The sequence below is a fragment of the Rattus norvegicus genome, chromosome 7 (assembly GCF_021556685.1).
Source record: "Rattus norvegicus strain SHRSP/BbbUtx chromosome 7, alternate assembly SHRSP_T2T, whole genome shotgun sequence".
Classification (NCBI taxonomy): domain Eukaryota; kingdom Metazoa; phylum Chordata; class Mammalia; order Rodentia; family Muridae; genus Rattus; species Rattus norvegicus.
In genome coordinates this window covers 38593765-38616291 of record NC_141540.1, presented here as the reverse complement: position 1 = coordinate 38616291, position 22527 = coordinate 38593765, and the positions used below count along the sequence as shown (strand labels likewise).

At 45.7% G+C, this 22527-nt stretch overlaps 1 protein-coding gene across 8 annotated transcripts in view; it reads right to left on the bottom strand.

Moving 5' to 3' along the window:
* Tmcc3 (transmembrane and coiled-coil domain family 3) overlaps positions 1–22527 on the bottom strand; it is a 314545-nt gene that overhangs the window by 259147 nt on the left and 32871 nt on the right. For 6 of the 8 annotated variants that reach the window (XM_087557186.1, XM_087557185.1, XM_087557182.1 and 3 more), the window contains exon 1: positions 19355–19655. The exons of the other annotated variants lie outside the window; for them this stretch is intronic. The gene's annotated coding sequence lies outside the window, so the exon portion shown is untranslated. Of the gene's footprint in view, positions 1–19354; positions 19656–22527 lie in introns of those variants that run through there. 8 annotated transcript variants of the gene reach the window in all.

The following is a 22527-nucleotide window of genomic DNA, read 5'->3' as shown; positions in this document are numbered from 1 at the left end:
TCACTAAATATGAGGAAGTGATTTGGCAGAGAAGGGATGGATAACTCACCAACTAGAGGACAAATCAGAAGAGACCTGCCTGAAGCAGGAGACTTTCTAATGCCTTAATGGCGGGGACCACAGACCAAATATACCCCATGACCCGTTTTAGTCCGGCCCGAAACGTCTGTTACTTACATTTCTAAATGAAACATCAGAATAATACTTATGACGTGTGAATAGTATGTGGCGGGAACATTTCGGTGTGCACAGGGTAATTCTATAGAAACAAGCCGCGGATTCGCTCATTCCAGTGCAGCCCACGGATTCATTCACTGCTGCTTTGTAGCCCATGGCGGCGTTCGTATTAGGTAAGCACAGTTACATAGTTCCAATGAGAGACCGACCGTACAGCCTCTAAGATCTAAATTTTTACTGTGTTCCTATAAAGAAAAAGTTTAGGGGCTGTAGAGACAGCTCATAAATTAAGAGCGGTGGCTGTTCTTCCAGAGGGCGTACGTTCAGTTCTCAGCACCCATGTGGCAGCTCGCAGCCATCAGTAACTCCAGTGCCAGTAACTCTAGCGCCCTCTCCTGTCGTTTGTTAACATTGCTATGGGTGTGGTACACATTCACAAACGCAGGTAAAACACTCAACGCGTGAAGTGGAAATAAATCAAATCTTTAAGAAGAAATTTTAAAAATCATTTGCCAACGACTGGTTTAAGCCAATAGGATGGGGGAGGGGCTGTTAAATGACTTCCTAGACACCAAACCCACTCTAGCTTTCATTTGCCAAATATGAAATAATGATCTAAAAAAAACCAAACAGCTTAGACTCATCTCGACTGTATTGTCTTTGATCATGATCTATACAGTGCTAGTCTCTGCCTGGATGCCCCCAATGAATTGGGACTGTCCTGGGGTTTTCTTGCCCTGAGCATGGGTTGGAGAGGGCTTCCGCATATCCAGTTTCATTATTAGAATGATGGTTGCATAAAGAGAGGCAGCCAAGCATACTAATGCAGCAGGGCCCTCAGCACAGCCCTGTCTAAGCCTCCCTTTCATTAAGAAATGGATAGTTTTATCCTGTCAACAAAGATGGCTAGCTCTGTTGCCATTTTCCCAACATCAATATTCAAAAAAAAAATCACAAAAGCCGTGAATAAGGCGTAATTCACAACAGAGTGGTGGGAGGGCGGCCCGTCCGTGTCCGGGCAGTTCCAAGCCATTACCAGAAGCCTAGCTTCTGCCCTCTCTGAAGGGAACACACATTATAAGGAATTTTCTATTGTCGCACCAGTCGGCTGATTCAACTGTGAGGACATTTCCAGGCCTGTAATTTGGAGGGGAAAGAGGGGGAGCCTCCTTCCAAACTGCCCGCTGGGCTCTTCCACATCTCGGAGTGCTTGGGGGTGGGAATACCTTTGTGCTACAGGAAACTCAGGTTTGTAAACACCCTGGAAAAGCTGAAGGAGCAGCACAAGGTTACAGTGAACATAGCCAGCATGGCTTATTGCTAACTGTAGACCCCTGCTTATGTGTGCCTGGACCACAGGCACTGACGACTGGCTCAACACAGTTTACTCCCGTTTCAAACTGTGCACATCCCCCTTTCCTACTGTTTTTACTCAACCCTTCTTGAATGGAAATTTCTAGTGGCGGAACTAGTCTCTAGATCTCAAGGGAATAAACAACCCGCCCCCCAAACTGAAGGACACTGTGGGTTTATTTCCTCCCCTCCCCCCTGAAACTTGAATACATTTTACCAGGCCATTACACCACACAGTCTGCTTGCTAGCTCTATTAAGGACCTGTGGCATTTGTGTGGCACCATTTTTTTTTTCTGAGCTTGGGCTCTACCTGAGAAAACTGGATGAATGCCACAGCTCTGAATTTGATCCGGATTCAGTGAACTGTGTACTTAGAATGAGTCAGTAACACAAGATCGTTTCTCAAGAAGAGTGTTTAAATTTTTTAAAAATAAAAAAAAATGCATTTATCCAGGAATGGTGATACGTGGCTAAAGGTCCCAGCTACTTAGGAGGGTATGACAGGGAGTTCAAATATTCAAAGAGGGACTGGAGAGATAGCCAAGTGGTTGGTTAGCAGTTAGCAGCTCTTGCAGCTCTTCCAGAGGACCTCGATCCCCAGCACCCACCCTGGGCAGCTGGCAACAGCCTATAACTGCAGCTCTGGGGATCCAATATCTTTCCTGGCTTTCAAGGGCCCCTGTACACATGTGACTTAGACTCAGCACACATATACAGACACAATAAAACACGCGTACACATAAATGAAAATCTTCAAAAGATATGCTCAAGGTAGCGAATTCAAGACGAACCCGGAGAACTCAGTGAGACTCTGTAAATTATAAGTGGCTGCGCTCGTAGCTCAGCGGGAGAGTGCCTGCGTGTGGGTGAGCCCTGGGTGCGGTGCTGAGGATTAAAGGGAAGAAGGTGTGGATGAGAAACCACCCATAAATAAAGAACAACAGGACTGTGCAGAAGGAACAGTAATTCACGAATACCAATTACAAGAAGCAAGATGGTGCTCTATTGGATAAGGACAGGGGAAGGTCAAGAAGGAAGGATTGATTAAGCTTGAGAGGAGAGATGGGACTCCAAGGGGTATGCTCAGGGCTAACTTCCTATTTAAAATCATCTTCCTCAGGCCAGGCTGTAGCTTGGTGGTAAAGCATTTGCCTGGGAGGTGTGAAGCCCTCGGTTCAGTTCCCATCACTAAGAAGAATAACCAGCTTTCTAAATCTTCTCCCTGCCCTGAATCACTGCCTTTTCTCCAGGTCATATTCTCAGTGTGCTTCGGCCAACATGGTCAGCATCCCACCAGGGTAACTGTTCCTCGCTGGATTCTGAATTTTCGGAGCTCCAGGGTCATCTGTTTGGCAGCCCCAGCCCTAACTCCACCCAACCTTTCAAGACCGTTAGGTGAATGAGTTTGAACAGATTTCGTCTTCCAAAGCGAGAGAGAAAGGCTGGTTTTGAAAAGTCAATTAAATATTTGTAGGTGTATGAAAAATATATGTACACGTGTTAACACCATGCACTGCCCGTTTCAAACGTTAGGTCAATGAAGTTTCCTTTATCAGCAGTAGCAGAACATATGAGAGCTGAGCTACTCTATTTTAATGCAACACTGGTTTGTGAAATAAAGATGTTCAAAAACATGGAAAATGAGTAAAGCTAAATTTAGGCCAGTCCCTGCCTATCACCAAGGCTTAAGGGCTCAGAGACTGGCCAAATTCCAAAAGACTGCTCAGAACTCTCCACTGCCTGTGGCTGGCTTCTGAGTAACTGCAGTTAGCAACCACCCGTCTCTCTTACCCAGCTCGCTTCCACAGTGCGTAGCAGATGTGAGGCTGACTGAGGAGTCATTCAAGATTGTGTTCTGGCCAAGAAGAGACAAGAAGCAACAGACTAGTGGAAAGCAGAAGAGAGAGAGAGAGAGAGACAGAGACAGAGACAGAGACAGAGACACAGAGACAGAGAGAGATAGAGAGACAGAGACAGAGAGACAGAGAGACAGAGAGATAGAGACACACAGAGACAGAGAGATAGAGAGACAGAGACACACAGAGATAGAGAGATAGAGAGACAGAGACACACAGAGACAGAGAGATAGAGAGACAGAGACACACAGAGACAGAGAGATAGAGAGACAGAGACACACAGAGACAGAGAGATAGAGAGACAGAGACACACAGAGATAGAGAGATAGAGAGACAGAGACACAGAAAGAGAGAGAATGCTTCCAAATGTTTTCACCCACTTAAGTCCCATCCCCCATGGAGCTGCTGGCCTGTCTATGCAGCTGGCCCCAAATGGAATCCCTTCATGGGATATTTACTGAGTTCCTACCAAGGGCCTACTTACCCTCTCTCTAGGGACCAGATACATCATTTAAGTCTCTCAGGAGAAAGGCAAAACACACTTGCCAAACCAATACCAAGACTCACTGTAAAGTCACCGTCTAAATCCGCATGAAAAGTCCACAGATCTAGCCATGTACAGAAATACACTCTAGAAGAAGGGTGGCATTGCACACTGGCTCAAGTTTGGTACCTGGTTATAACTGCCTCATTTCATACGTCCACCTCGATTACAAGAGGATTAATGACCTAAAGATTAAAGGCAAATTTTAAGCTTTGCGGGCCAGCAAAATAGCTTAGCATGTGAAAGCACTTGCCACATGGGCATGCTGCCCTGAGTTTGATCTCTGGAACCCACAGGGGAAAGAGAACTGACTCCCCAGAGTTGTCCTCTGACCGCCACATGTTCACCATGGCGTGTGAATGGCCACACTCAAACACAATCACTGTACATACACACATACCATAATACTAATAGTAATTAATAACTTTGAAAAACTAAACTTTTATTGGGATACATAGAGGGGAGTGTCTTCAGTCTGAGGGCTTGGGACGATTCCTTAGGAGAGAAAGCACAAGCATTGGCAGCCTCAAATGCCTCAGGGTAGCGGTTCTCAACCTTCCTAACCCTACAACCCTCTAATACAGTTCCTTATGTTGTGGTGACCCCCAGCCATAACATTATTTTCATAGCTACTTCATAACTGTCATTTTGCTACTGTTATGAATCATAAAGTAAATATCTGAAATCAGCCAAAAAAATATACAGAAAAAACAAAACCCTCAAATGGCCAAGAACTACACTCAAATATGACTCACATTAGAAATCGGAGTCACAGATTCACCCTAAGGAGGAAACACTTCATACCTCTTGCGCTTGTTAAGAAGCAAAGGCTGACAGGATTGAGTACTAGTGAAATGAAGGCCACCGCCACTTCTGGTAAGTCTCATGGCGCTTTGTAGCACCGACCACATGCTGGTCCTAACACTTCCACCCGGAATGCCTCTCCACTAACACACAAGCAGGTTTGTAATGCACAGCAGCGGGGTTTGACATCCCCTAAATACACAGTGCTAACAGACAGACTTAGACGCAGCTCTAGAAACGCACGATTGGCTGCTGGCATCAACAGGATGACTCTTCCATACATGAAACTGCACAAAATATTCAAATTACGAAAGGCTACGTGCATGTGCGTACATTCAAGGTATTTCAAGGTATTGTAAACAACTTCTTTTTTTTTTTTTTTGGTTCTTTTTTTCGGAGCTGGGGACCGAACCCAGGGCCTTGTGCTTCCTAGGCAAGCACTCTACCACTGAGCTAAATCCCCAACCCCCAAGGTATTGTAATATTGCGCGTAAATGACGTATATGGTGTGGTGTGTATAAAGTTTAAAGATATGGAAAATAATAGTACACAAATCTGACACAAATTCAGTGAACTGTATATGATTTACCAGGAACCACATCCTTGAAGAAAAATGACTCTGCTTTCCCCAGTAACTGCCAGCTCCCAATAACTCCATTTCTAAGGGCGGGGTCATATCCTGTGCATCTAAACAAGGCTGCTGTGATCTCTGAAGACAATGGCTTCATCTACAAGACAATTTCACAGCAGCCTTCCCTGACTTCTGGCTCTTAAAGTCTTTCTGCCCTGGGATATTTTTTGAGTCCTGGTGTGTGTGTGTGTGTGTGTGTGTGTGTGTGTGTGTGTGTGTGTGTGTACATTGATGTGTGTACACTGATGTGTGTGTGTGTGCATGTTTTTGTGTGCATGTGCATGCAAATGCTCGTGTTGGTATGTGTGTACATTTATGCGTATTTGTATGTATGTACATTTGTGTGTGTACATTTATGTGTGTTTGTGTGTGCATGTTTTTATATGCATGTGTTTGTGAGTGTGCATGCATGTGTGCATGCAAATGCTCGTGTTGGTATGTGTGTACATTTATGTGTGTTTGTATGTGTGTACATTTGTGTTTGTGTGTGTGTGTGTGTGTGTGTGTGTTATAAATTCTCCACTTAAGGCTCAGCTCTCACAGCCACTTATCCAATATACTTTGACTAGGTCTCCTCATTACCCACAGTCCACACAAAAGGCAGCTTCACTGATGCAGGATCAGAAACCTAATCTATGGGTATAAACATAAAGGTTTGCCAAAATAGTATATAGTATGTTCTCTTCTAGGCCTCTGGTCTTTTCAGTCACAAGTGTTGGCAGGTTTGTGGACCGAGGCATGAGTCTCGTCTGTGGAATGGGCCTTAAAATCCAACCAGAAAGGAGCTGTTTACCTGCACAGCCTCCATGCACTGTTGCTCTAATGGCTGTATCTGTTAGGCTGGTCGTTACTGTAGCTGGCAGACTTTCACATCGGGGTAAGATCGTTGATGGCTTTTCTCCCCCAGCAGCCGACTCAGCTTTTTCTAGTTCTGTGAAAACTAAGCACCAAGGAGGAAGCTGCTAGGTCAATACCAGCTCGACCTCTCCACATCCTAAGGTCAAAGTCGTGGTACCTTTGGCAGTTTTGTCTTACCATAAAATTTTGGTGGGCAACCAAGAACAGTAGCAACAGCCTGCGCTGTTCAGGGGAGCAGGTCTCTGAGACACTCCCAGAGGGAAAAAAATTGCAAAGGGAATTCTATACCTAGAATTGGGATTTTTTATTTATTTAATAAACTGGGGAATCCCAGGAGGACTCCCTCCATTCAAGCTTGTTATTATATCTTTTATTATATTGTATCCTTATAAAATAGGCTTCCATATGGTTTCTCCAATCATCCTTAGTGCTAATCGCCCCCCCTCCTCTGACCCACCCTCTCATTCCCCTCCCTATTTAAGCCTCCCCCCATTATATCCCCTCGTTCTACTTTCACTGAGATCTCCTCCCCATGGTCTCCTGGTTTCTGACTTCTATAGGTATTCTCAGTAAACAGACAAATCTGGAGATTCAAAGCCAGCACCCACAGGTGAGAGGAACACATGGTATCTGTCTTTCTGGGTTTGGGTAAACTCCCTCAGTGTTATTTCCCCCAGCTCCATCCATTTCCCTGCAGATTTCATTTTTCTCTACCGTTGGATAATGCTCCACCGTGCATCGTGTCACATTTTCATGATGCACTCATCGTCTAAGGGGTGCCTAAGGTGCTTCCATTCCCCAAGGTGGCAGAGAAGGTGAATGGGCCACCATCTCCACAGTACACGGAGAATATGCCCAGGAGTGGGATAACCGGGGGATGCGATAATTCTATCTTTAGCGTGCTGAGGAACGCCACACTGGTTTCTGTCATGGCTGCACTGAGCTGCGCTCCCAGTGATTAAGAGTTCCCCTTCCTCACGTCCTTGCATTTGCTGTCTTTGTCTCTTGATCTTAGCCATTCTGACTGGGGTAAAGAAAATCTCGAAGTAGTTTTAATCCTCGTCTCCCTGATGACTAAGGATATGGACACTTGTAAAACCACTTCATTTCTCCTTTGGAAGACTCTCTCTCCACTTTCACAATCAGCTCCTAATTGGGTTACTCGCTTTCTTAAGTTCGGTTTTTAAAAGGATTTTTGTGCATTCTATCCACGAGTTCTCCATCTGATGTGCAATTGACAAAGATTGCCTCCCGTTCCCTTGGCTGACTAACAGCTTCCTTTGTCCTACAGAAGCTTTTTTATTTCAAGATGTCCTCTTGCTGGTTGTTGGCCTATTTCCTGCATGCCTGGGGTTTATTCAGAAAGCCCTTACCTGAGCTTATGTCTTAAAGAGTACTCCTGTTTCTTTCCTGTAGAAGTTCCAGCTCTAACACTGAGATCTTTGATTCATTTGGCATTGGTTTGTATAAAGGGTGAGAGAGGATGATCAAGTTTCATTCGATACCTAGTTTTCCCAGCACCACTTGTAGAAGGCACTATCTTCTCTCCATTTTGCCAGCTTTGTCAAATATAGGGTGGGTTGAAGGTGCGTGGACTTATGTCTAGAACTTCAATTCTATTCCTCTGATCCATGTGTCTAAATTTGGGCCAGTGCCACACTGTTTTAATTACGATGGCTCTGTACTATAACTTGAAGTTGCTATCTCTCACAGCATGCTTATTGTTCAGAATTGTACTTTACTCCCTGGAGTTTTGTGTACATCTGCATGAATTTTAAGATTGCTCTTTCTATTTATGTGAGAGATGGTGTTGGGGCTTTGAAGTGGAAATTTCTGGCTTCTTTGGAGACTCGGTTGTGTCATGTGATTTTTTTCTGGAAACTGTCTTACGAGAGGATGCTTTTGCTGAATTGAACATGGGGGAGGGTGTTTTGCTGAGAATAGACATGTGGTGTTTTTCTGGAAGCAGCCTGGAAAAAGCACACGTGATGCTTTGCGGGAGGAGACACTTGAGAGAACACATGTTGTCTGGCAAGGGTATAAATATAGCCCATCAGATGGTAGACAATGCTGTGTGGTACTGGTTCGCCTTACTGTTCTTTGCTGGTCATCACTGGGCTTTGCTGATGCTGGTCTTCACGGATGACGCTGTGTGGCATTGGTTCGCCTTGTCATCCTTGTTTGTCGCGACGCCATAGACAGAAGTGCTTGTAGTAGTGTTGCAGCAGCTTCTTGCCGCTTCTGCGAACTCTGGCTGATCCCCAGAGCCTTGCCGTTTCTTCTGGCTCAAACCACGATTGCTGGTTCGTGAATGGTGTTTGCGAGTGGCTCAAGCTGCTGCTGCTGATTCCTGTGAACTGAACTGCCGCTATCCTGACAACGCAGATTGGATTCACCCCAAAGAACTATTTCTAAGCAGGTCCACATCCTCCTTTGCCCTATTAACCCTTCCTTTCCACTTCGTCTGGTGGGTGGCGGGCTAGAAGAGAGGTTAAGGTGTGTAAGAATCCTTATTAAGAGTAGGTTTTGAAAAGTATAAGCCTTCAGGGTTTTTATAAGGATTGTGTTTGAGGGGATGACCATTTTCACAATACTAACCCTAGCAATCCATGAGGATTGGGGTTGTCTTTCCATCTTCTGGAGTTCTTTAAATGTTCTCTCCTTAGTATCCAAACATTTTCAATGTATGTGTCTTTCAGTTCCTTGTTTAGTTTAGTCCAACGTCTTGTCTTTTAAGCCAATGGGAATGGAATCATTTCCCTGATTTGTTTCTATATCCATTGAGACTTGCTTTGTGTCCTAATATGTGCTACTGAGAAAAATGCCCATTCTTTGATGTTTTATGTTCCTGTAGAGATTTCTTAGAGACATCTGAAGCATCATGTCATTTAACCCTGATACTTTTTATTTAAAATTTTTTAGATTTATTTATCTTACTTTACATGTATGAGTGTTTTTCCTGCATATATGTGTGTGTGCATCGTATGCATGCCTGGTCCCCACAGAAGTCAGAAGATGGCATCGGGCCCGTGAAACTGGAGTCATGGATGGATATGAGCCATCATGTGGATACTAGGAATCAAATCTTGGCCTTCTACAAGAGCAACAATTATTCTTCATTGGTGAGTCATTTTCTAGGCACCTAATTCTAATACTTTATTCTTTGTCCAGTTGGTCTGTTTACTGGTGAGAATTGAGTACTGAAATCACTAAGCCTGTGTTGGGTTGGTTAATCTGTGAATTCAATTCTAGTAACACTTTATTTATTTTTAGTTTGGGGTTATATTAAAACAGTGTCTCACTATGTAGACTAGGCTGGTCTTAAACTCATGGAGATCACCTGCCTCTGCCTACCATGGGCTGGGAATAAAAGTGTGTGCCACTATGCCTGGCTAAATCAAGTACTATTTGAAGTGCAGTGAAATGGGCCTGGGTTTGGTGCAGATGCATTTAGAATTGTGATTTCCTTTGATGGATTGTCTTATTGGATTGTCAATTTGAAATGATCCCTTTTAACTCTTCTGACTAGATTTAGTTTGAGGTCTATTTTGTCTATTTTGTCAGATATTAGAATAGAAACCTGCTTGTTTTATTTGCTATTTGCTTGAAATACCTTTCCCATCCTTTTGCCTTAGGATAGTGTTTATCCTGGATGAAGAGATGTAGCAAAAAAAGATTTTGCTTTTTCAGCCACCTATGTTAGTCTATGTCTTTTGAGTGAAGTGAGACCATTAAAAACTGTGCACTGATTCCTAAAATTGTATTGATTTCTTATCTGTCTTTGTTTAATGAATGTTCTAGCCTCATGTAACTCCTGTAGTCTCTTAAGTGTATTTATTTATCTTTCTCTTCAGTCCAGGGTTTTCCCTCCAATGTCCCCTGCAGAGTTAGCTTGTGGCCACATACTCCTTTAGCCTGTTTTTATCTCGAAGAATTTTTCTTCCGCCTCCAATTATGACAGACTATTTTTGCAGCTATATGAGTCTGGGTTGACAGTGGTGATCTTTCAGGATTTGAAATACATCATTCTAAACTATTCTTACTTCTAAGACTTTGATTGAAAAAGCCAGCAGTTACTCTGATGAGCCTGCCTTTATGTGTGACCTGACCCCTTCTCTCTTGAAGCTTTCACTAGACTTTCTCTGCTCTGCTTCACCGTAGCATATTTTTCCCTGTAGTATGATGTGAGACATTTCTTCCCTGGTTCTGTCTGTCTGATGCTCTTAGGACTGGGTTCCTAGGTTGAAATTTTTTCTATAACTTTATTAAAAATGTTTTCTATGCCTCCTGTGTCTTTTTATAATATCCCAGAGTTCTCGGATGTTCCATTGTTAAATTAAAAAAATTTTCGTCGACCTTGGCTGAATGACCCAATCTTTCAATTTTGACCTTAAATCCTGATGTTCTGCCTTCCATGTGGTCCACTATTATCGAGGCTTTTCACTGAGTTTTTTATTTGCCGTACTGGGCTTTATATCTTACCATCATCTTGGTTTGGGTTTCCTTCAATATTTCTATATCTTTATTGAATTCTAATTTCATACCATGAATTGTCTTCTTATTACACACAGGATTTTGCGTTCCTTAGGAAATATTTGTGTCCTGCTTGAGTGGTTTGAACATATTTTCATTCATTCCTTTGAATTCTGCATCTGGAGTTCCATGTAAGTCGTTTTCACTGGGTGACAGCACAATGGGACTGGTGAGTTTTGGAGAAGACATGTTGCCTTCCTTGGGTTATCATGTGATTAGTGTTTTGTGCTGGGGCCTGGGTTCTGTGGTTTATTAAGGTTTTGTTGCTGTTGTCAGTGGACCTGTTCTTGTGAGGTTGTTGCTGCTTTTTAGGGGAGGTGTGTGCACCGTCCAGGAGAGACTAGGCTGTAGTGTAGCTGCACTGTGTTCTTCTGTTAGACGGGTGTCCTGGGCACCCGGGTCTATCTGCAGTTCCCTCCTGTATCTCGCAAACTGTCTGAAGCGGCAGTCTCCATTCAGCAGTTAGCCCACTGTGATAATACAGTGGCTGAGGACTATGAAACACACCCCTGGTAAGTACTGATTGTTTCCGGGATTAAAAGGACCTTCGTGGAACTGTTTATTCTAGGATGTTCATTACTGGGGAGGGGGTATGAATGGGAAGAAAAAGGAAAGAAGCAAGCACTCGTGGTGAGGCTAGAAATGTGTGTTTGGTTGCTAGATCGAAAGGGGGGAAGGAAACACTCACAGGAGTGGCAATAACTGAGGCAAGGGAAAGATGGCGGTTGGGGGAGTGGGGTTCGAGATTTAGCTAACGGTAGAGTAAGAAGACAGGATAGAGACAGGTGCTCCAGTGTCATAACCAAGTGGGCCACTGGACTTGGGGAGATGTGTACCAGCAAGTGGGAAGAGTATTGGAAAGAAAAAGGAGGAGAAGGAGGAGGAGGAGGGGGTAGGGGGTAGGGAGAAGGGGTAGGGGAAGGAGGAAGAAGAGGAGGAAGGAGAAGAGGAGGAGGAAGAGGGGGAGGAGGAAGAGGAGGAGGAGAAAGAGGAGGAGGAGAAAGAAGAGGAGGAGAAAGAGGAGGAGGAGGGGGAGGAGGAAGAGGAGGAGGAAGAAGAGGAGGAGGAGGAGGAAGAGGAGGAAGAAGATGTAAAACAATAAAAGGTGCTAAAGGTCCATGCTCCCGTTGGTTTGACCTGGGCTGCTTTACAGGTAAGGACTATTTCCAGAGGTCCAGAGCTGGGTGGAGATGGATGGTAATGAAAGAGTGGCCTTGATGCTGTTTTTTTCTTCTGGTCACTGAGCCCTACATTGTCCTCCTGGCTTCACTCCTTGCTACACTTCATATTGACCTTTACCAGTCCTGACCCGCTGTGTCGTCTCAGCTCTAAATCTGTGTGGCTTTTTCTTGCGGGATCACTTGGTTTTCTTCTGTGAGCTTACTGTCCAGCTCTGGATGCTCGGGCTGGGTGAGACCTGCCCGGCTGTAGTTGCCGTGATCCAGAAACACCAGCAGCGTAGAGACGTGTGAGATGTCGCCCTGTCTGGGGTCATGTTTAATTCCCACAGTCTCACGGTTCCCCACTGATGGTAGTCCTGGTGGCAGGCACCTGGGATCCCCACCAATAAACCCCGATCGGTGTGATTTTTCTGGATTTCCTGGAAGGCAAACCGGCCTTGTTTGCAGTCAGCACCGGGGTCTGCAGGACTCTGCTGCAGCACCCACTGCACTGGGCACCATCTTAACAAATCCAGGTCTGACTTTGGTACGTTCGTTTCTAAGTTAGAGCAAGTATTTGGCTGTCAAGATATTATTAGTATTATTCCTTTTCTTCATATATTAAAATTCTGCTTTGTCCTACCTTTCTTCTTTTTTTTTTTAAAGGGGAGGCTACAACCTGCTAGGGATGTTTTGGGTTCTAATCCTAAGGGTAAGCTGTCTGGACTATAGATTACACACAGTACTATCTCTGCTAGATACTGCAGCTCCTGGCATCTGGCTATGGTGATGTTGAATCGGCCATTCAAGAGGTGTCGCGTGGAAATCAGCATTTTCCGCATGGGGTTCTTATGGCCACTGTTTATAAGTCCACCCTCTGCGCTGCAGTCTATGCCCCCAGGCACCAATTATCATCTCTCTATACATTACTCATCACATTAGTCTCCCAAGCTGCACACCTCCGTTCCCACCCAGCTACCTGAGACGGCTTGAAAACACTCAAACTCACAGCAACACCCAAGCCCCAGTCCTCCGCTTTCTCTTCAGAGCTTTGTCCCCGTTCACAACCCACCGCACACCCAGTTCAGCCAAGCAGGAAACCTGGAGACTGTCACTCGCTATTCCTCCCCTGGTCTCCCATGTCCAAGCCTCCTCCTTCCACTGCCAAAGTCTTGTCTAGGACGGGCCTCACCGCTACCTTAACTACCTCCCTGGTGTGGACATAAATGATCATAACAACTCCTAACGAGTCATCTCACCTCAATTCTTGACCCAGTCCCAAGTCCATTCTATTTCCAGCAGCCAGAGAGACTTTTTGATATCAAGATTCCATTTACAAATATTGACTGAGAACCTCTCAGAGGTTTTCCATTGCCTACCAGTACCTTTCCAGGCCGTGTTTCACCGCAACTCCTCACCTGACCTATCCTGGCCCTTCCAGCCTCAATTCTTGCCCTCCAGGTACCCAACCTATCCTTCTGGCCACTCTGAATCCTGCCTCTTTCCCCTTTCCATACAGACTATGCACTCGGCCAGCTATGGTCTTCCTCCTCCTCTTCCTCCTCCTCCTCCTCCTTCTCCCCCCTCCTCCTCCTCCTTCTCCCCCCCCCCCCCCTCCTCCTCCTCCTCCTCCTCCTTCTCCTCCTCCTCCTCTGACTGTTCATCATATCCTTCAAGCCTCAGCTAAGTCGTCCTCATTCTAAAGGGACTTCACGAACTACCCCACTGACTAAGCAAAGAACTCCCAGTACAACGGCCTAGCTCTACGTACTCTCCCCACAGGAGTACACACGACGGATAACACTGTTTGGCTCTGTGAGACAGGGGCCACTCGGAGCTGCTCACGCACACAGGACAGACTCCGGGGATGTCACAAGAGAACAAGTCCGAACCCTGCATGTGTGATGAGTGTTATCTCATTAAGTCTGCCCTGTGTGGAACAACACCTGTGAAACAAGCAACCCCCGCCCCCCATCCACCATTCCTTCAATGCACACATGATTTTAAATTCAGAGAGTCATATTTATCAGTATTTGTATTTGATACACCTGCCCCTTTGGCAAATAGTGTCACAGCCACCAGGGTAGTCCGTTGACAGAAGCAAGAGGTGGCAAGTCAGACTGTTGCTTTTATTTTTGTTTTTTGGGGTTTTTTTGTTGTTGTTTTTTGAAATTAAAAAACACATACCCCATATATTTTTCAATTGTGTCTCCCCTCAGTTGCATGGAAGGCCCTGCGGCTCACATCTTGCTAGGACTGTAGTGATGAAATTGAAAAGGCTTTTGACCAAAGGACTGAAGCTTTATATTTTCTGTGTGCTGCGACTTCCCGTTGAAATCACAGCTGTCTGCATCAGCCGCTGCACAGGATGGAGGCTGCCTATGGGCTCCCCAGCAGCTTGCCTGGACCACGAGACAAAATTTCAGTCACCAAGCAGCTAGTACTTTTTTGTCTTGTAGCATAGACATTAAGGGCACAGGACTTTGGTGCCAAGACGCTTCCTTTACAATCTGCATCGTTTATTAGCTGAGTGTGCGAGGCAAACTCCTCAGTCATTCAATAGCTAACTTCCTTTCCTGAAAATGAAGACAAAGTAAGTGTCCATTACCTGTTGTGTGCTCGCTGTAAGAGTCCTGCTGTAAACATGAGCTGGGCCTATTACTCTAAGTAGCTAGAGACGGAGAAACAGGTTTTGGGGAGAAAGGTCTATGAAGCAGAACAGAGACATCAGAATGAGAATGAATTTGCCAAGTGGTATTAAAAACCGAGTCTTTACCACAGTTGACCGCAAGAGCTAGCCACACTGGATTTGAACCCAGGCAGTCGGTGCCCCAAGATCAAGTTCTGAGCCACTGAGAAATGTCCTGTCTTCACATCTTTCCCTCTGGGGGACTGGAATTCCTGGGTTGTAAAGGAGAAACTGAAATAAAAGGCCGAGGCATATACAAAGGAAGACAAAGTAAACAAAACAAGGTTAGGCTTCAAGCTTCTCAACTTAAAAGACGGGGGAAAAAGATGGGAGATCCTGTGGCAGTGTCCATCAGCCGAGAAAGGAACCACTGTCTTTGTGGACACTCACTTTGAATTCAGTAGGCCAGAGAGAAATCAAGATCACTGCTAAAGACTTCAAAAGCCTGACAAGCCTGTCAGATCCAAATATGAAGCAGAAATGACCAACATGAAGAGGAGAGAGGCTGTTTAGGGGTGCTCTGGAATCAGACCGCCCGAGAGGCAAGGCCGTGCCCAGGACTCTCGGAGCTCAAACTGCCTGAGCCCTGAATTTTGCAACTTATAAAACGAGAATAAAAACTTCTGTCTCTCCATGGATTTAAAAGACCTAGATACAGCGCCTAGAGAGAAAAGGGGAGCCAGACACAGCTACATTGGTGAAACAGTACATCAGTTCAATCTCTACAAAGCCCATTAGGTAATACTGTGCTGTTTATTTAATTAAAGCAGCCTTACATAACACTAAAAGTGCACTGAGTATCCTAACAGACACTGGGCAAATACTCAGCTACTAACTCTGTAGTAGGTTGTTTGAAAAATGGTGGTAGTGACCAGGGGTAGCTGACCAACCCAAAATGGACTCATCAGGGTGTTTGTTTCGGGAGGAGTTTTTGTTTCATTTGTTTTGTTGGGTATTGTTTTCGTCTTATTGTTCACTTTGATTTTCATTTTTTGTTTTTGTCTTTGTTTTGGAGAGGCAAGAGGAGGAAGAGAAAATGAAGTTGGGTGGGGACAGGGGTGGGGCGATCCAAGGGGAATTGGGGGAGGGGAAAGAATATGATCAAATATATTTTATGAAAAAAGTTGTATTAAAATTAATGGTGGTGATGAGATTCTGCACTGTGTCCTTGTCCTTGGAGATTCCCCATAACAGACTCTGAGTGTAGCTTTGTAACTTGCTTTGCTCAATAGCAAATGGACACAAGCAGAGGTTTGAAAAGGGTTGTGCTTCCCCTGAGAGTCACTTACCCCATAAGACAAGCTATGGCACCTTGATGCTACCTTATGAAGAAGTCTGAGTCCATCTCCTGAAGCCTAACAGGTCACCTGCCCCTCAGATGATGCTCCCAAAGGCCAACTCACCTGTCAATCACCATACATAAAAGACCATTTTAGACTGCCCACCTTTCAGCTGACCAATGAACTGTCCACAGAAACATGAAGGAACCCAACAAGATCACTGGACGAGCCCAAATGAGTAGAGCCATTGAGTTGAGCCAACCCACAGATGTGAGCTAAGCAAAATGGTAGTTACTTGAAGCTACTAAGTTATGGGGGTGACTTTTATGCGATGCAAACTAAACTTACTCATATAATTCTCCTGGGCAGGTACTATTAGTCTCCGTATTTTGCAAACGGGGCAACTGAGAGAAAGAGAAAACGTTCTTGCTCAGTTTAGAAGAAGTGTGAAGATTCAACCCAGGTAATCAGTGCTTAAAATGTCTTTCCTGTTTTTTTTTAACCTGTAAAATACAAGTGTTTATGTCATTCATCCAGAAATCAATCATGCATAAAGGTCTCCCATACATGCAGAAAGAATTGTATGTAAGACTATTCACTGGGATATTATGACGGCATCAGGAATAATTCTAACGCTGTATAGGTTGCAAAGACATCATGTATGCAACTATAAAAAAGAGGTATAAATATTGAACTTGTAGTAGACAGTAGGAAAAAGCAAGATGCAAAAGGAGTATACGTACATGCTCCCATTGGTATATGAAAAAGAATAATATCTAAGTGTTTGTCTGTACACAGGTCATTCCTGAGAGGAATGAATATCAGTTACAGTGGGAGGGAACCCACTGGTTGGGCGCTGTAATAGCAGGGTATATGCAAAATATTATTTGCATTTTTGCCACGCAAATGCGTTGGCTATTAATTCTTAGCGTAAAAGGTTGTTATGAAAATGAAGACATTAGACACGTGGAACAAAGAAACCACTCATTCACGAGTAAGTGCCAATATTGTGTTTTTTCTATATCTGATTTCTAAATCCTTCTAATAAATATAAACTTAAAGCAGTCTTTCTTTCAAACTCCTGGCCTTGCAGAGAGAGAGAGAGAGAGAGAGAGAGAGAGAGAGAGAGAGAGAGAGAGAGAGTTTGGGGTTCAAAAGTAACTAGCAAAACATTAGCTCCATGGGAAGAGGCTAGTGGGGACTTGGCTATGTAGTTTTAGGGGTGTCTGTAACTGGCAGCATAACATGCAGGTGACCAGCCTCGAGTCCTGATCCATTCAGGTTGCTACAACAAAATACCACAGCCTGGTCAGCTTGTAAACAACAGAAATGTATTTCTCACAGTTCTGAAAGCAAGTGAATTCCAAGATCACGTTCCCTGGCAGATTCAGTGTCTGATAAAGGCTTGGACGCTGGTTCACAGCCCCCCCCCCCCACACTCTCACACATAATTAAAGGGGGAGAGCTATTGCCTGAGGACTTTGGAATACAGACAGCATTTGTAAGGCTTCTGTCTTCATACTTAATCACTTCTCAAAGGTCTTACTTCTTAACACCAACATTCTGGGTATTTAAATTTCAACCTATGTTTAAAGTAGGGAGACATAGCATTCAGACCAGACTTGGACTTAGAGAAACCCAGTTAATGGTAATCTTTGAAACGTCTCCATTGTCCATTCCCTGGGTCCTCTCATTCCCCTTCATGCAAGAACACAAAATGAAAGTAGTTCTTTTTTTAATCCTAATAGAGCCTCACCCCCCATTCCCATAAACAAAGCTCTTGGCTATCATGTTTCCCACTGGGCTCTTAGAGCTTAGAACTATGCCTGTACTTAGTAGGTGCTTTAATGTGTGTCTCTTACAATGGGGAAGGCATTAAAAGGCTTCCAGTCCTAGAGGTTGATGTAAAGGGAAATAGAACCCAGGGATTTTCGTTGCCAACCAACATCCACCTCTTACATTCCTAGACAGGGAACAAAGCAGTTTAACCTACTCTGGCCACACCCTCTCTCTCTAGCTAATGATGTCCCCTCTTCAAGACCCTGCTTATCTGCAGCTTATCCCAGCTGTTGGTTGACAGTAAAAAGTTACTGATCTCTGAATTTGGAGTTCAAACAAGGAATGCCACTAAGGACAGTTGTTCCACACTGATGCCGGGTATGTCAGCCTGGCCGGAATCCTGTTTGCCCCAGAAACACCTGAGCAGGTTTGGATCTGATCCAAAGGTAAAGACAGGTAAATTTCCATGTCAGCTCTCACAGATTTTTCAGAGGCAACTAGGACTGGTTGTACTTACTCTGTGTCCTCCAAACACTCTACTCCCCAACACAGACAGACAGGGACACACACACACACACACACACACACACACACACACACACACACACACGAGACTTAATTTCAGCACCATAAAAAAAAAAACAAAACAAGAAACAAAACAAAAATACTAAACAGCAAGATAAAGAAATAACAAAAACTGGGGGTTGGGGATTTAGCTCAGTGGTAGAGCGCTTGCCTAGCAAGCGCAAGGCCCTGGGTTCGGTCCCCAGCTCCGAAAAAAAAAAGAAGAAGAAGAAAAAAAAGAAATAACAAAAACTGTAGCGTTCCCTTTGAAACATCCCATCAGCTAAGAGGCAGAAATCATGGAAACTCCGACGCAGATGACCAAACCCAAACTCCAACCCAAAGAAAAGCACCGGCCCTGGTGGGCAAGAGGATCACTCTTGTTTTTGCAAGTTCTCAGCCTTGCGTCTTCAGAGAGAAAGCTCACTAGTTTCTTCCTCAGTACCTAACTGGTCTGTAACCAAGGTTAGGTCCTCCGGGAGATTTCTTTAGGTTTCTCCCAATGTCTACACTAGAAACGCTGAGATTCCCACATCTGAATGAAACAGTCTGCACCCCAAAGTCATAATCATACGCACACTGGGGCTGGTAACTCACACCCTTGTGTAGATTACCCCCTCACACACACACACATCAAGACAGGTTAGTCCTGGTTGTCCTAGGACCTCCCGCTCTCTGGGGGTGACAAGGGGGACGCCCCCTGCGGCTCAGCCTGTCCATTTTCATTTTCATCTTTGCACGAAGAGCCCCTGCTGGAGATGGGCTGCCTAGGAGGCTGTAGCGCAGGGCCGCCTCAGGAACTTCTCAGGCAGCTAGCTGAGCTAAGCCCCCAGTCCTGCACCTCAAGGGGGGGGGGGCATTGGAGGGGACCACCGCCCCGCCCTCACCGCGTCCTCCCTGCCGCTCCCCGGGATCGGACTCCGGGCTTACTGTTCCCGTCCTCCTTCTTTGGGCGGGCACCGAGGAAACCCAACTGAAGCCTGCAAAGTTTCCTTGGCTCCTAGGGCCGCGCGCACCCAAGCCCCAAGGTGGAGATGTGGCCAGAGGTGTCGTGGGCCACCGGGCGACCTCTCTGCGACCATCCCCACCCTTCCCGCGCTCGCACCAGGGGGGGGACACACTCACCCTCCGCATGCTGCTGGCCGCGCCGGGCGGGCGGGGCGCAGAGGGGACTCGTCGCTGCGAACACCACGGCCCGCCGAGATCGGGTCGGGCGGGGCTCGCCGGACTGCGCGGTGACAGTGGTTGTGGTGGCCGGGACTGCGTTTCAAACCGCTCGCACTCCGCTCTTCTGGCTTTCGGCTCTCGCCTCAGCCTGGAGTTCTCTTCCGATCCCGGCAGGAGCCGGTCCCCGGTGCCCAGAGGCTCCGGAGCCCAGCGGGAGAAAGTTCCAGCTAAGCGCGGGGCGGGTGCGGGAGCTGAGTGTGCGAGGGAGTGACGGGCGGGGAGCGGGGGCGGCGATGCGCCACCTCCAAGGTACCTTGGTTTTCCCTTCCCACGCCAAAGGCACGCTCCTGTCGGTTCCTACTCTAGAGGTTCCACGTTTCGGGAGTTCTTTGGGGCAGGGAACTAAAAGTTGAATAGGAAACGCGGGGTCAAGTCAGGGCTGGAGAAATGACGGTCAGGTACAGCAAGCAGTCAGTGTAGTCTCCTCCTAGCAAAGTTGCTCGGCAGAGGGCAGTCCCAAACTCCAGGCCTGCAAAACCCACAGGTCGACCCACTCGCAAAACTGTCTCCTAACACACAGCCTCCCACCCCACCCCAACTTCTCCAAACCACTCCGGAAGGCCTCCTTCAAATGCTAAACTGGGGTGTTAGGGGGGAAAGGGCATAGTTCCCCAAACCCAAGTACACTGCACACCTGTGAGCTAGGAAAACACAGGATGCCAGTCTGCCAGATCCAGGGCACGATGGACCCCGGCCTTTCTACTGCTTTGACTGCGAGCAAAGTAAACAGTGTAGAATTCAAGGTCGCTCGAATTCCATAGCGAACCTTTTGAAAAGCTTGCGAAGAAGCTCCTGAGTTCCCAGAGCCAGCCTGACAGATAAACGGGGGCGGGGCGAAAAGAATGCAAAGGCGCTAGTGGGTAAACATCTCTGATGAATGGATGCAGCATATTCTGACAGATCATCACTTACCGCTGTTATCAAAGAAATGCCGTTGTAATTTTCTGGAACCCATAGACTGTCAGCAACACAGAGAGACCATAATATCACGCAGACTAAGTACCCTAATGATCTAATGAATAAAACCATTTTGTCTGGATCTCTCTCTGGCATTTATCAAGAAAGATAAGGGAGGACTGACTGATGTCTGGAGAGAATGAAGAGAGGAAATTAATGAAGCCCGCTGCTTCCCTTTTCACTTCATTTTATGATCTGCCTACGGTGGGTGGTTTTTTTTTTTCCCCTCTTGATCTGAATTTCATCATATTGTTCTTTGAAGTTTTTGCCTTTGGGGAAATAATAACAATTTTAGTAAGTGTACTTACTTAGGAGCCGTGTGCTTTCTATGTTATCACTTGCAATCCACGACCCCATTAACTATAATTTTATGGCTTTATACTCCGAGAAGGTAGATAATTTACCCCAAGTCACGCAGCCTGCTGATGGCACAGCCAGGATTTCAACAGAGTTTGCCCACTCGCTCCCAGCCAGTACCCTGTTCTGTGCTCTGCTTCATGCAAAAAGTGCCGCTTCGAAGTCAAACTTGAGCTCCTTGTCAGGTTAGCCACTCATCTCTGTGACTTGGTTTCTTCGTCTACTATATAAAAACTTGGACCAAGTAGACGTCCAGAAAGGAAGCTTACGACTTGCTGCGTGATAATTTCATGGCTACCATTGTGCAACCTTAACCTGGAAATAAAATAGTAATGTCATTGGTTTGTGAGTCTCCTTTAAAAAGGGTTTTAGCGGGGGTTGGGGATTTAGCTCAGCGGTAGAACGCTTGCCTAGCGAGCGCAAGGCCCTGGGTTCGGTCCCCAGCTCCGAAAAACAGAAAAAAGAAAAAAAAAAAAAAAGGGTTTTAGCTTACGCTTGTCTGTGTGCGGTCCTTGTGCTTCCCTACAGGCGGGGTGAGCTGTCCCACTTGGCAGCTGGGAACTGGCCGTGGTCCCCTGCAACAGCCGCACTCAGCGAGCCTCTTGTTTGAACCTGCCTTGGCTGCTTTCTATGGCACTAGGTCCCTGTCATGACCACTGCTCTATGGATTTGATCGTTAATCCAATTCATGGTATTTCTTGCTCAACGGGTAAGACTCCTAGTGTGCAGGAGGTAATCGTTTTTAGTTAAAGAATCGTTTTGGCGATCTTCGAGCACGTGAATAATTTAAATGTTTTAAGTTTGCACGCAAGGCGATGGGTTTCCTTGTGGCATTTCTGCACATCAGTGTCGTCGTACTTTGCTTTTATTCGCCTTCCTCTCCTATTCTCTCTTCTCTCCGTTTGCTGGTTCTCTTCTTCCAGGTTAAATAGTTCCCCATGTCTGCTCTGCCATCACACGTGGTCTATTATCCTATCCCGGTCTCCTCCTTCCTGTAAGTCCTGTTCTCGCTCATGGCCTCTTTTCTACTTTTGTGATGTGCACGCACGTACGCACGCACACATGCACACACTCACACACGCGCACACACACACACGTACACATGTGCACACGCACATGCACCCACACATACTTATATCCAGAGACCACATGTAAGAGGAATATGTGGTTATTTATCTTTCTGAATATTTTTTAGTTTGACATCATGATTTCCATCAACATCCATTTCCCTGAATTTATTTTTATTTTTATTTTATTTTATTTTATTTTATTTTATTTTATTTTATTTTATTTTGAGACAGGCTCTCATCGGAGCCATGGCTGTCCTGGGACTCATTATGTAGACCAGGCTGGCCTTGCACTCACAGATAAAGACCACCCCCCTGCCTCTGCCTCCCAGTGCCGAGATTAAAGGTGTGCGCCACCATACCCAGTTCCTTTTTCTTTCTGGTTCAGTAAAAGTCCGTGGCATGTCTGTTCTTCATTCTCTTTCTCTTTCTGTGTGTCGTTGGGCATTTATGCTTGTTCCGTCTCCTATGGACTGTGAGCTGTGCAGCGGTGAGCGTGAATCTGCAAGTGTCCTGTGGTTTGCTGTCATGGACCCCTCACAGTCTACTCTGGAGAGTGGCCTATCTAGACCATACCTTTGTCCTACTGTGAATTTTGGGGCACCGCCACACTGATTCCCAGGGTGCCTGCATGTGTTTATGTTCCAGCCATTGTTGAAGTCGAGTTTCTCTCCCTGGTGTCTTCACCAA